General features: G+C 30.4%; 1 long non-coding RNA gene across 1 annotated transcript; it reads left to right on the top strand.

Moving 5' to 3' along the window:
- Positions 1-223: 223 nt before the first annotated feature.
- On the top strand, positions 224-5,609 carry LOC143058404 (uncharacterized). The gene is made up of 3 exons (XR_012973045.1): positions 224-531; positions 4,657-4,721; positions 5,394-5,609. It is a non-coding gene; the product is annotated as an uncharacterized LOC143058404 (long non-coding RNA).
- The last annotated feature ends 7,351 nt before the right edge of the window (positions 5,610-12,960 follow it).

Raw genomic sequence — 12,960 nt, 5'->3', positions numbered from 1 at the left:
TTATGACGTCAGAAAATATTTGACCAAAAAATATCATGTTTGACTTAAAAGACAGCTGTATTGTATTTCAAGGTTTGACAACTGTCTCAAATTTATTTTAGCGGTGATAGGTCAACATATATGTACGACAGTAAAACAATGTTTTACAAAGACAAAGCTTAAAATACAATATGGTTATCACCATTCTGATACAAAATAAGCAAAATATTTTTTTTTTTTTTTTTTAACGTGGATAATATACTTTATTGCACTCTATTGCTGTTAACAATTTACTTAGTGTACAGCATTGCACTAAGTATCCCTGATATATTAGTTATTAGGTATCCAGGGAGAATATCTAATAAAAGTAAATTGATGTTACATTACAATGTTACAATATTTTAAATGATTTCATGTTTACCGGAGAATATTTCACTTCCGTCCGATAGTGTTTTTTAATATTAGATAAATGTGCATCGTTTTGCCATCATCATCTTTGTGATTTGGATAAATTTAATTCACAATACTTAGACAGTTTGTCTAATTTAAAAGGTAAGTTGATCATAATTTTCGTGATGTTTTGAATCATAATAAAAGTGTAACTGTTAACTTATTTGAAACCTGTTGTATTTTAGACTGATGTATCTAAACTACTCGGGTAAACATGATTATACACGACATCAGAGTGCACTACACATAGTTGTCAAAGATAAACACATAAGGTATAAAGTAAAAAAAGAAGACAAAAAAGTGTGTATTATACAATATTGAATGATACATTATTATCTTTTTTTTTTAACACGTGGTATTAAAGTACATTAATGTCACCTGACATGCTCAAGTCATGTGACTTAATACTTGGGTCATGTGATCTCAGGGGTATTTGTACAAATCCTTGTTATTATTTATGATCATTTATGTAGTTTAGGGTTTTTAAAATCAATTTACTGTTTTTTCTTTTAATTATATTATTGATTTCAACTATAGATTTTATTTCTGCCTTGAATATTTTAAAGATATCTACTTTTGTTCTTCTTGAGTCAGAGATGTAATATGATTTGTAGATAGAAAAAAATATTACAGTCAAAAGAAAGTTAATTTCATAGTAAGCTTCATCATTTATTTTATATCCTACTACAAGATTTTCTATATTAAGAATACTTTCATTGAAACCTATAAATTTAAGAAGGTTGGATATTTTTGATAAAAAATTGCTGTTGTAACTGCAAGAAAAATAAAGATGTTCATAATCTTTTTTTATACTGCAATGATTACATTTATTATTTGTGAGTATTTTCCATTTAACTAATAAATCATTGTATGGAAGTATAAAGTGAATTAATTTCCATCTAAACATTTTCAATTTATTGTCAGGTAAGTAGTTAAAAATGAAGTTGAAACAATTTTCTAGTTTGAAGTACAGGTTTTTGGCAAACATTTTTTCCCACATTATAACTCCTATAGGTTTGTCCAGTTTGTTTTCATTTATAATAATGTTATAAATTTGTTTTGTACTCATTTTAGAATTGATTTCTTGATTAAGCATGATTTTTAGACTATTTATAGTATTATGAATATTAACTTTAGTTTTAATTGAATTATCTTGATTTATTATTGTAAGCCATTGATTTGGTATAGCTTTTTTAATGCAAGATATCTGCCTGATCCAATCTTGTTTGTTTTTTAGTTTAGAAAGTATATATGTTTCTGAAATTTGACCTCTATCATCTATAATATCATTTATGAAATACAAATTGCTTTTTACCCACTCTTCAAAGAATAAACATTTTCCATTTAGTCTGAGAAAGTTATTTCCCCATAGAAATTGTTTTCTTATTTGTAGAAAGTCATGTGGGTATGATGACCCACCTCCTTTAACACTAATCCAAGTTTTAATTAATTCTTGGTAAAATTCTGGAACACTCTTGAAAATTGATTTATCTAGATCATTTATATTTTTCAGATTCATTAGAAATATTATCAAGTTATTACCAAATTTATTTAAATAATATCTTGGTATAACTGTCCAATTGTCTGTTTCAGTATTAAATAATTTTGTTATCCAGCCTATGTGTATGGATTTTATAAAATTATCGATGTCTATCATTTTAAGTCCCCCTTTTTTGTACTCTGTTGAAAGAGTTGATCTTTTAATTTTGTCTCTTTTACCATTCCATATAAAATTATATATGAGGGTTTTAAATTTTTGTAGCGAATCTTTTGGTATTACAGTATTTGATGCTATATATGTTAAGTTTGGTAGAATTAAAGATTTAGTTACTACTATTCTTCCTAATATACTTAGTTTTCTTTTCTTCCAGTTAGCTATTATTTTTTCACATTTCAATATTTGTTTTTCAATATTAAGATTTTGACATTCTAATCTGTTGTGTCCAAAATAAATTCCTAAACTTTTGATAGGTTTATCACTCCAATTAATATTCTCATATTTTTCTTTGCAGTGCTTTAATTTGCCAAGCCATATTCCTTCAGTTTTAGTTCTATTAAGTTTAAGACCAGAAAAGTTACCAAATGTTTCAATTAAATTTAATGCAATTGTAATGTCCTGTTTAGAATGTAGGAACAGAGTGGTATCGTCTGCTAGTTGACATATTTTTAGTGTATTGGTGCTGCTTTCTAGCTTAATTTCTAATCCTTTAATATTTTTATTTTCTCTAATTTTTATAGCCATTATTTCTACGGCAAGAACAAAAAGTAACGAAGAAAGCGGACAGCCTTGTTTAATACCACGGAATGCTTTAAAACGACTTGAAACCCAGCCATTATTAGTTATACATCCCTTAATATCTGAATACATTAGTTGAATCCATTTTAAAAAACTTTCTTTAAAGCCAAACTTTTTTAGTGTTTCAAACATAAAGATCCACTCAAGAGAGTCAAAAGCTTTGCTAAAATCTAGAAATAAGACAGCTCCGTCTATTTTGAGATTTTCTGAATAGTCAATAGCATCTTGTATCTGTCTAATGTTGAAACCAATGTACCTATTTTTTATATATCCTTTTTGATCAGAATGTACCAGTTTATGAAGTAGGGGTTTAAGTCTTTGTGCCAAGGCATATGCTAGAAGTTTAACATCATAATTCAAAAGTGTTATAGGTCGATAATTATCAAGTGACAATGGGTCATTTTTTTTATAAATAAGTGATATAACGCCTATTTTTTGTGTGTTGGACAATTGTCCTTTAGAATAGCAATAGTTAAATGTTGATACTATTAAAGTTTTTAATTCTACCCAAAACTTTCTGTAAAATTCAACATTTAGTCCATCTAATCCTGGGGCACGGTTTAATTTCATTTTAAATATAGCTTCTGTGCATTCTTCTTCAGTTATTTCTCCTTCGCAAGTATCACTTTCACTTTCAGTTAATTTTTTATGTTTTTTAATATCATTTAAATAATTTTGTGTTTCTTGTAAATTTGGATTTGTTGACGTGTATAAATCTTTATAATATTTTACTTCAAGGTTTAATATTTTTTCATGATCCCTAGTTATCTCCCCTTTTTCATCATATAGTTGTGTTATGGTTTTTTTGCTTTGCCTAGATTTCTCAAGACCTAGAAAATAAGCTGAATTTCTTTCACCCTCTTCCACCCATTTTGCTCTAGCTCTAATTTGGTTACCCTTTATTTTTTCATAGTAAAGCTTTCCTAATTTTTCTTCTGTATATTCTATTGTTTGCAATAAACTTGTTTTGGTTGTATTATTGTTTTCAGTATCAGCTAAGATATTAAGTCTTTGTAAGTCTTTTTCTAAAATATTTATCTTATCTCTTTTTTCCTTAGCTTTAGATTTGCAAAAATTGATTGAAATATCTCTTACCTCAGTTTTAAAGTTATCCCATAGTAGGTCGAGATCGGGATAATTTATACTTTTGTTTTTATAATTAGTTATCAAATTAGAAATTGTATTCACATAATCCTCATTCTCTAATATACTGCTATTCAATTTCCAGTATCCTCTGCCTTTAGGACCTCTATTTAAATCTATTTTTAGTGAGACACAATTATGATCAGTATGTTGCAGAACTATAGGTCTTATATCACATGAAATGGAGTTTTTGTACACTTCAGATCCTATTAAAAAATAGTCAATTCTTGTTGCTTCAGATCTATCTTTTCTACACCAAGTGAACTGTGTTTTATGTTTGTTTTTCTCTCTCCAAACATCTATAACTTTTAATGATTTGATTAATTTGTTAAGATTACAGACTGGTTTTTTATTTTTTATTTGTTTAGATTTATTTTTTGAATCTATTTGAGCTAATATGTCATTAAAATCACCTCCCATGATTATTTGTCCTATACTATGTTTATCCACCAATAATTTAATGTTTTTAAAAAAGTTATTTCTAGTGTGTGGGTTATTAGGTGCATATAAATTAACTAAAGTTAATATGTTGTCATTAACTTCCATATTTACAAGTAGAAATCTACCTTCTTCGTCTTCAAAACTATCAATTAATTTCAAATTTAGTGGGTTTTTTATCCAAATTGCAACACCTCGTGAATTGCTAGTTCCGTTACTTAATATAATTTGTCCTTCAAATTCATTTTTTAATTGGGTTGACATATTATTTACAAAGTGAGTTTCTTGCATTAATATGATATCACATTTTTGTTGCTTTGACCATTCTATTAATCTTTTTCTTTTTTCAGCTTTTTGTAGTCCTTTGCAATTAATAGAACAAATGTGAAGATTATTCCAAATTTTCATACGATTGGTAAGTTTGTTTTATATTATTTTCGGAAAGTTGGGGAATTTCCATTCTATTTTTATAGACAGGTATCATCTGTTTCTGACCTAGATCGAAATCGATCACGTGGTATATATGTGTATAGTTTACAACGTGGATGTCGGATATATTCTTGTAAGTGGTATGTCTTTTACAGATCAGTTCGATATTTAAGCATTCGTGTACATGACATTCATTTAATAAAGAGTACTTAAACAATTCAAAAATTGCACAACATTCTCTAATGGTACAAAAAAATATACACATTATTTCATGTGTCAATATATGGGTCATCATGGTGACTTTGTTTACAAACTTTGACATGCAATACAATGTGCACTTACATTCAAAGTTTGAACAATAAAATTTACAGTAATAACAGTTTAAAAAGATAGAAATGTACAAAGGCGAAAAGTTGTGTAGAATAAATATACAGGTATATACAATAACATAAGTTAGCTGTTTAATTGAAAATAAATTCTGTACTATATTGCAGTAGTGAATAATAGTTAATTTCCTATTTATTGTAATAATGATCTGACAATAAATGACAAAAAGACAGTAAATTCTGTACCTGTCAAGAAAATTATGAACATAGTCAGACTGGATTTGTTTTGCTTTTAAGCTTTGTTTGAAATAGAATTTTTCTCTCTTTTTTAGGTTTGATATTATTTGATGATGAATGGTGTGACCATTCCAGTGACAAGTAGTTGAATGACTTTGAGTATTTATCTTTATGGAAGATAACAAACAGTATGAGAAGATGCTGTCCAAATTTACATATAAACTTATGAAAAAACTAAAAATAGATATGTACAGATTCATGTTTTTTTTTATAGTTTTTTTTTTGATTTTATATTAAAAAGAATAAGTCTACATAGTATTCTGGTCTTTATCTCTGGCATGACGTCTAGGAAGCGGTTTTTGATCTTTTGTTTGCATTATTACGGGTTCCATCGTGTAATTGCTCAGTTGGTGTCACTGGTGACTTTTCGATGCCACGGCCTGATGTTGATTTTCCTGGCGTATTGACTTGTTTATTTTCATTTTTTCTAGTTGAACGAGATTCCTGATTTGTGACTTGCATAAATTGCGTCATTTGCGGTTGACCCGTATTCCTGCTTTGTTTGACATGATCAGGATTAGCTTGTTTGTTTGTTGGGCCTGATTTACGTGTTGGAAAAACTTTAGGTCTAACTGCTGGTGGATCATTTTTTTGTGACGCTGCATTTGTTTTGTCTGCATTGGCAGTTGTTAGGATTGACTGCGATTGTTCTATAGTGCAGTTTAGCAAGTCATCTGGTTGTGCATCACCTAATGTATGTTGCGTCTCATCGTCGTTTATATCGTCATTGTTATCTGACTCTGCGTTTGACTGATGTGATGGATAATAACTAGTATCATCTTCATAATATTCAGTGTTGTGCGGTATGCTTTCGCCTTCAGCTGAATCAATTTTCGTACAATCTATCTGTTTGTGTCCAGATTCACCACACTTTCGACATTTCCAGTCATTTTGGCATTGCGAAGCGCGATGACCCAATTCCATGCATTTGCTACATTTTGCAATGCTGTCATTTTGACCTCTGTATAGGACGGTTCCTCTATATTTACCGATAGGTATGTTTTTTGGGATCGGTTCCTCTAACGGACCTAGACATATCACAATGCGGTCTCCAGTTTGACAGTCAGTAATCATGTTGTCATATCGAAGTCGTTCTCTGAAATGTTTAAGTATGACACATTTGTACCTCTCCAGCACTCTTAGAATATGTCCATCATCTGCTGAGAGAGGTATATCTTTGACACGAATCTTGATATCTGTTGAGTTTTCATATGACCTAACTCTTGGATTTCTTGAGTAGACTAATACTGACCTACCACGAAGTTCTAAGCCATTAGACACTAAGAGTTCCCTCTCTTTTTCGTTGTCTAAATATATCCGCCAAAGTCCACGGATTCTTTGTAGGCCTTTGATGCTACGTTTTGGCACTACTTTATCAATAGCTTCAAACATTTCGTTCGTAGTCAGGTATAGACTTTTCATAGGATTTGTGATACTACCAAATAGATCGGATTCCTGAGAGAATACAGGTTTAACTGATGAGATGAAATCAGATTCGTCGGACTTGGGTCCGTTTTTGAATGCGTCAGCATAAGACGCCATATTGGGTGGTTCTTGAGTATTTGATTTTGTCATTGTTTATCTTTTACTTCGAAATATTTTGTTAAATTAACAAAATTTTAAGTTGTTTGTGATGTGAAATCTATAAAGGATCTTATCCAACACAATTTACATCTGTTTTACCGGTTAAATCAAGTAAACTTCGTATATTTTTGCGGACAGTTTACAAACCCGTTACCATAGTCAGGGGTCGTAACTCTCTAAGCAAAATATTACATTTTAATCATATGTTTGATTTTAAAAAAATGATCTCTAAGAAGCTTGATTTCTCTATACTTATACATTTCATAGTATGTGATTGAAATGCTCAGCTGATTGTTAAAGAGTTATATCCGTTATGTGTTCTGTAAACCCATGATTGAATTCAAGACGGAATCCAGAAATAGTTGGAATCATGATGGGTTTTTAACCTTTATTGTTTTAACGGATGACAGGGAAGAAATATAAACATACTTTCAGTTTGCATGGAATGCCATTTAAGACTCTTCTAAAAACTGTACCTGACCTGGTACTAATGTAGGAGCATGATGTATTAATCATAAAACATTATAAGTATAAATTCTTTATACAAGAAGAAGAAAAAATTTCTTTAACATGTTATATTTAAGTAAAATGAATGTTATCAATATTTATTTGATTTTATAATAATACGGTAATGTCAATGAATCAGTGTGATTACGTGAAAAATTAAGAATCTTCGTTGAAAGTCTATACAGTTTAAGGTAAAAATAAGAATCTTCGTTGAAAGTCTATTCAGTTTAAGGTTAAAATAAAGAATAATCGTTGAAAGTCTATACAGTTTAAGGTAAAAATCAAGGATCTTGAAGTTCGATGAAAGTCTATACATATTAAGGGAAAAATCAAGAATGTTGAAGTTCGTTGAAATCTGTATAATTTAAGGGAAAAATCAAGAATCTTGGTTGAAAGTCTATACATATTAATTGGAAAATCAAGAATCTTCGTTGAAAGTTTATACATATGAAGGGAAAAATAAAAAAACTTGGTTGAAAGTCTATACATATTAAGGTGAAATTCAAGAATCTTCGTTGGAAGTCTATACATTTTTGTCGTCATTTAATGAAAAGTAAAACAAAATTTCGGCGGAGATTTTTTGTTTTATTACAATTTTAATCATTTTATCTAATGGTTCGTAGTGTATGAAAAAATGGTTCTATGTAATCAGCAAAACCGAAGAAAAAAATGTGGGGATCTGCATCAAACATTTTTTTTCTTGATTACTTTTATTGAACCATCTGATTAAATGGTTTGAAATATAGAACGACTAATTAGTTAAATGACATAGACTACAGTGGTATATACCTTGAAAATTATCCATTTTGCACTAAGTATTTTATCGAATTTTTTTTTATACATTCAGTATTTACTATCAGAAAAACATATTATCCATAAACCTAGATGCATGCATGAAATGGTGTTTTTGAAACACTGAGAAAATTGAATACAAGAAAAACGTTCATATCTTATGACTTATAGAATAGATCTGGATGCACTTTATTCAAAATCTTTTTATTGTGTTTATACTACTGTTCATGAAGAAAATATAGAAAAGTGCTTGATTTTTCTCAGAGCTGATAGCATAATGCTTGTAGAGTAAAACGGTGAAGTTAAACAAGTATACATTATATTTTGATTCCTAACATCCAATTAAATTTACAGGTTTAACTCCGCACGACAGAAATCACACTGACCAGACACTATATTTAAAGTAAATGTACAGCTCAAGAGACAAGACTTTGCCATTATTGTGGATAATTTTGATGCGTTTGACACTTTATGGAACGTGTATAACTAGTTCATCATCAGAGGAGTCATGGTTTTCTGTTATAGAAGCTACATTCGTATTAATACAGGCCGATGATTGTTCGTTTTCCTTATTCTCTTCAACCTTCACTTCACTGCGAGATAAAGGCGGCTGTAAAGATTTGCTAATTCTACTATTCATTTCAAAACTCTGTCTTTTGTAAGTTTCAACAGCACTATATCTATGGCCACTTCTTGACGTTACAGCAGCATTATTAAAACCCTTGTCGTATCAAGTTGTCACACAAGTTACATTACCAGAGTGGTTTGATATATTACGGTCAGTGTGGTCTATACTTGCTAAATCAAACATGGTTGTATATATGTGGAAAATTCGTTTACACTAAAAACTTGTGCAGAGAACTTCGGTTTTCCAGAGGTTTTCAATCCTAATTTTGAATCAGGTCTAAGGAAGAATAGACATGCTTTCGGGATAAGAGAAAGATCAACAGAAAACAAATTTACAATATCCCGAGGATTTGTTTCGTCTTCCCACTGTGATTTAATTTGTACACAATATAAATGTAAACAGTAAATGCCATTAACAACTGCAACCGATACGTTATACCTAATCACGTTATGCTATTCTTGCAAAATATTCAAATTTTTTTTTTAAATCGGGATGTCGGAATTATATGTTTTACGCCCCTCTAATTCCCCCCTCTTTTTTCAAGCGTAAACGATAAAATAGTATCTTAGGTCGAAATAAGCATGATTTATTACTACTTTATAACTGATAAAAGCACTTTTATTTATTCAGTTTTTAGAAAACAAAAGATTTGGGGTATTCATCCAGGAAACACAATCAGTACACGTAGAGCAATAAATACATAGAAAATAAAAGTACAACGCTTTCATAGCTGTTCTTCATCTCAAAGTGAGGCCTTCATTAGGGAGAAAAACAAAATGCTCACCCCACTGCTAATTTAAAACGGCCCCTATCACCGGTTTGTGCGGATTCTTTGCAAAACAATTAAAATATCTTGTGCATGATGTCATACCACCAAATTGAGCCTGGTTAAAAAGAACATTCAGCAAATTAGTACATATTTTCGAACAATTTTTTCCTATGTATAAGTGAAAATATCTACCTATGTAGAAGACATTTTAGCAATTAAGATATCAAAAGAAATTGAAGGACTGTAGAAAACATATTGACACATAATTTTAAATAATACAAAAATTTATGAATGAATGCTAAAATTGAGTGCAACTAAAGCCTGCTACTAAGATACAAAGTACCTGGATTGCATTTCCAAATTCCCAGTAACCAGTATGGTGTTTTTGTTGTTTATTGACATATCGAGTTCATACATTCAAAAGTGTTATCAGGCTAACAATTATCACCAGTAGAATCAAGTTTACAATCATGACATTAACGTTCAGGATTAACATGCAATGCCAGAGTCTGCTCAGAATAAAATCTAATGAGCTTGTATGCGCATGTTTATAATCAATGACACAATTTTTTCAAGATAATATTCATTTACAGATAGTTTTATTTGTATGTTCAGATAATGCTTCCGTTTTCTAGTGTTTACCGAATTACAATATAATCATCATGCTCATATATGAACAAGAATCATTTGGGCCATTTACCAATGATATTGCAGTCTAGCAACACCAATTATAAAATGCATATTTATTAGGGATGTCAACGAGTACTCGAGTACTCGGGTACTCGCTCGGAAGGCCGAGTACTCGAGTACAGTTTTAGTACTCGGATACTCGTTTGCCTGTCATACATTTTGAGATATTTTCTCTTCACATTTCCACACACTTTAGTTCCGTTGAAATGTCCCCTTCGTGATATTAAATAAAATCAATTAAGATTACAAATATGTTTATCCTGATAACTATTTGTTAGTAGTATTAGCAACGTCCTTTCCTTCTGTGGGAATGTTTTCATGTGCACTACTTGTAACAAAAAATAGAAAGTCAAACAGTCTTTTGTCTGAAATTGTTGACCAGATCATATTTCTAAACAAGAACAAAATCAAAAAGACCGGCGGTGAACCCTACGCAACAGATTAGGGACAAATTTAACGGTGTTTGTATACGGATCAACACTTTCGTGGATTAATAATTAACTCGTCACAAGCCATAAAACTCACCTTTGTTTGTTAATCGGGACTTCTATGTAAACGTGATTGGTATGAGATGTACATTTAAATTAATTTAATCACTCTGTATTTTAAACTTAACTATAATTGTTTAATTAAAAAAAAAAGCCGAAAATAAACTGACAACGTCATGGCTTTAAAAAAAATCAGACAAACGATGGTGCAAAAAGGGAAGACTGAGCAACATAAAACAGTAATGTGAAGTCCAATATTATTGTTGCCAAATCAATGGACAAGTCCTATCATTAAAGATACCAACTCCTCATGAATAGTTGATACATATATTGGCTACTTTGTCGGACTTTATATGCAAATATTTATTTTATCTTTTATTGTAATTTGGTTCATGAACACGTACATAAACAATAATTGCTATTATGATAGGTTATTTGTAGAAAACGGCAGTCGATAATTCATTGCTTAATTGACACAAAAATGTTTATAGTACGTTAGTTTTATATGTAACAAAAACACTGCATCCCACCTTAAATCTAAACTTTTCAATAGACGTTTAAAATTTATCCGAGTACTCGCGAGTACTCGAGTATCTTGACCGAGTATCCGAGTATTAAATTTTAGATCTTTTGACATCCCTAATATTTATACATAGCTGGGCGCAAGCATACAAACGACAACAATGGACGAGTGTTATACAATAATCTTATATTAACATATGTCAATTACATTAAATTCTAAATATGACTAACACATTGCGATGAAACATTTTAAAACTGTGGATGAAGCTCATTATTTAGGACAGGCATATTAAAAAGCAGAGAGTTCATGATTACCAAATAACAATAATACCATGCTGATAATCAGTTACAATTATCTCTGGTTTATATTGTGTGCTGTCAGTGTTTACTTGTTACACTTAGAGGCATACTATGTTTAGGCTTAAACCAATGCTCTTCTGCACACGTTGAGTTAAATGAAAACAAATTAACATTTTAAAACTATCTTTAGTTCATGTTTAGAGACACCATATTTCTGCCTTTTGTTCAATTACAATATTGCCAAGTCTGAATAAAGGAATGTATACCATACTCGTAACAGAGACAGAAATCTGTTTCAGTTTTCCTATCGAAGGTCGGTGGTTTTCCCCGGGCACTTCTGCTTCCTCTATCAATAAAAACTGACCGCCACGAAATAGCCTAAATGCGGTGCTTAAAAATGGCGTTAAAATACCAAAAAATCAATCAGTTGACATTAATTTTAATAAATTACACGAAATCTCCGATACAAACACCATAATGTATAGAGCAATGTTGTATCAATACTAAAACTTCAATGAAAAGATGGAATCAGGAATATAGCGTATGCCTCAATGTTATACTGTTGTGAATACATTTTACATTGAGTAAAAAAAAAATACACGAAGTTAGCCATAAAACAAAAACATTAACAGATATTTAACAATGTTCTCTAAATACATTAACTGACACATTGACCACATGGAAACTTTAATGGCACGCTATGATTTCGGATAACGGTCAATGACATATTGATATTCTTGATATATTTTATGCCACAATATTCTCTTGGTACATTCAATAATTTAATGTTCGCAGAATTACATGCAACGACACAATGTCCTCTAGATACAGTCAATAACACAATGTTTTCTGGATAAATGCAATAAAACAATGTTCTCTGGTCACATTTAATGATAAATTTTTCTCGTGAATATGGTTAATGACTATTTGTTCACTTGATATATATTAAATGTCATACTCTTTTTCTTGGTTCATTTATGTCTGGTTGTATTCAACGTTACAATTTTCTATTGAATGCATTCAATAAAATATAAAAAAGAAGATGTGGTATGATTGCCAATGAGACAACTATCCACAAAAGACCAAAATGACACAGACATTAACAACTATAGGTCACCGTACGGCCTTCAACAATGAGCAAAACCCATACCGCAAAGTCAGCTATAATAGGCCCCGATAAGACAATGTAAAACAATTCAAACGAGAAAACTAACGGCCTTATTTATGTAAAAAAATGAACGAAAACAAATATGTAACACATAAAAACACTGTTCTAAGGAAACATACTAAAACAAACTGTTTTCATGGAACATAATAAGACA

This window comes from Mytilus galloprovincialis, chromosome 14 (genome assembly GCF_965363235.1).
Source record: "Mytilus galloprovincialis chromosome 14, xbMytGall1.hap1.1, whole genome shotgun sequence".
In the NCBI taxonomy this organism is placed as follows: domain Eukaryota; kingdom Metazoa; phylum Mollusca; class Bivalvia; order Mytilida; family Mytilidae; genus Mytilus; species Mytilus galloprovincialis.
This window is presented reverse-complemented; position numbering and strand designations above follow the sequence as displayed.